Source organism: Rhagoletis pomonella, unplaced genomic scaffold (assembly GCF_013731165.1).
Source record: "Rhagoletis pomonella isolate Grant_MI unplaced genomic scaffold, Rhpom_1.0 Rhpom_scaffold_05356, whole genome shotgun sequence".
Classification (NCBI taxonomy): domain Eukaryota; kingdom Metazoa; phylum Arthropoda; class Insecta; order Diptera; family Tephritidae; genus Rhagoletis; species Rhagoletis pomonella.
Genome location: NW_023463896.1, coordinates 1,806 through 4,770, shown reverse-complemented (window position 1 = coordinate 4,770; position 2,965 = coordinate 1,806).

Here is a 2,965-nt window from a genome sequence, read left to right as displayed (position 1 = left end):
AAAAAAAAACAAATAAAAATGTAGTCAATGATTGCTGATATTATTAAAGTAGGTATTTATTTTCTTATTGTAATTGAATCTAATATTAAGCATAAACAATACATACATGTATGTATAAAGACTTATTAATGTAAATAATATACATACATATGGTGGTGAGAATTTTCTGAAAATAAACCATAAATCAGAAACAGTCGTGAGGTAGTGCTAACTTACGTGCACTGCTTCCTAACTGGATACTGGGAATGTAATTGTTTTTATACCCGAGCGCACTTGTGCACAAGGGTATATTAATTTTGTTCACATAACGGTTGTTTGTAACAGCCAAAACGAATCGATATAGATATAGACAAATGTATACATAAATGATCAGGATGAAAAAAAAATCGATTAAGCCATGTCTGTCTGTCCGTCCGTCTGTCCGTCTGTCCGTCCGTCCGTGTACACGATAACTCGAGCAAAAATTGAGATATCTCAACGAAATTTGGTATGTAGGTTTCCCTTAATACAAGGTAGATTGGTACTGAAAATGGGCGAAATCGGACTTTAACCACGTCCACTTCCCATATAACGGTAATTTCCAAAAATACGAAAACTGCGATGTTTTAGTAACTACTGGAGATTATTCACCCAAAATTGATATTTATAATAAGATTTGGACGAAAAATAAGAATATTATAAATTTTTGGAAAATGGGTGTAGCCCACTTATGGTTACATATGTATATCTTGGTAACCACTGCACCAATTTATTCCAAACTTGGCACAGTTGTTGGCCTTTGCACAACATAGCAAATGGCCGAAAAGTTTTGAAATCGCTCAATAACCACGCCTACTTCCCATATAACGGTAATTTTCAGAAATACGAAAACTGCGATATTTTAGTAACTACTGGAGATTATTCACTCAAAATTGATATTTGCAATAATTTTTAGACGAAAAATAAGAATATTATAAATTTTTGGAAAATGGGCGTAGCCACGCCCACTTATGGTTACTTGTGTATATCTTGGTAACCGCTGCACCAATTTCTTCCAAACTTGGCACAGTCGTTGGCCTTGGTACAGCAAAAAAAATCGCCGAAACTTTTTAAAATCGGACAATAACCACGCCCACATCCCATATAACGGTAATTTAGAGAAATACAAAATCTTCGATAAATCAGTAAATATTGAAGCTAACTTATTCAAGATTGATGCTTGCACCAATTCTTTACCAAGAAATACGTTTATGGTAAAATCTTGGAAAATGGGCATGGCACCGCCCACTTATGATCACATATATGTATATCGGTAACCGTTCTACCAATTTGTACCAAACTCGGTGTGGTTATTGTGCTTGCCACATATAAGCAAAACTTTGAAAATGACTGAAATCGGACTAAAATAACGGCCACTTCTCATATAACGGTACATTTCAGAAATGCTTGAAACTGCAATATTTCGAAATTGAAGGACGATAATTTACTCAAAATTGATACACCCCGGCTTACCATCTAGCGGAAGGTTTCGGAAAGGTGAAAAAACATATATTTAATACTTGCGCCGGGTATTTAATGTTCGGCTCCGCCCGAACTTAGACTTTCTTACTTGTTTTTTTTTTTAGATTTGTATGATCCCAGGATTTTCGGAATATCGTTGTTCCCGGTATCTTGGGATTAGTATTTAGGTATTCATAATATTTTAACAACCAAACTCTCCTACCATATACATAATTAATAGGGCAACCAAAAATAATCCGTAAAACATGATTTTAAGCGCTTAAAATATGCACGAAAATATAAGAAATATGCATAAATATGCACGAATAGAACCAAAAACATGCTTAAAATATGCATTTAAAAAAATTAATAGGTCAATTTTTCTTGTGTAAAAATCTATTGAATTTTATTCAAAAATGTACAAAAACACTGGTAAAATTAAAATATTACACATTCAGAGCGTATTCACTTAAAAATGTAACTTAAATATTTTGGTTGCATTAAATAACAAAATATTCGGAAAAATTTTCAGAAAGAAATTATTGCCTGTTATCGCAGAATACATTCTTAAATATAGAAAGGCACGAGCTTAAAGGCGGAAATTTAAGTCACTGTATATTTTTCAATCGGAGAATTGAATTACCGCCTTCAATTTGGCATACAATATTTTCTAACACAACAAAGCCCTGTTTTTTTGCTTAAAACTGATTTTAGCTTATTGCCCACAGTTGAAAAATTTACAGCGTTTAATTTTTCTTCAGCTCTCTTAACAGTATCCTATATGTGCCGATAAGGTCAATGCTGTTGCTTCTAGTGGCAAAAAACTGTATTCAAATAATAAGCACAAATCCAAATAAAAATTGTTATGAAGTTAATGCAACATTCTAATGGTAACCTCGCATAAGTGCTCGCAATGTTGACCTCAGAAATTCCTCAAAAGCTAGAGATTTCCTCTCGATGCAATATCCAATAGATCAAAATGCAGCATTTATAAGGAAAATATTTATCTTTTCTGATTTCAATTCTTTGAGAACAGAAATCCTCAAAAAATGTACCATCCAGAGAATTTTTCTATCAATTGGCAAAGGCCCTATGATTAAAAAAAATAAAAATTTTTTGAACATGCACAAAATTAAGAAATGCAATTATTCCGAAATATTCTCTAACAAATATGGCTAAAACGTTTTATCTTTATACAATTAGCATTTCCTTTTTATGCGTTTTGTGATAAAGTATACATATGAAAAAAACATTTTCGAGCATATTTTTGGTTGCCCTAATAATAAATAAAAAATAAATGGGTTTGAAACTTACTTTTTTTTAGAGTAAAAATTATTTCATTAGTAACAAAACAAAAGATAGTAATTAAATTTATATGCACTTAACAATACTTTAGCGTGTACATATCAGATAAAGTAGCTTAAGGTACCAATATACAGTGTCATCCATTTATAATGGACTCGTTTAAGATGGAAACTATGTTATT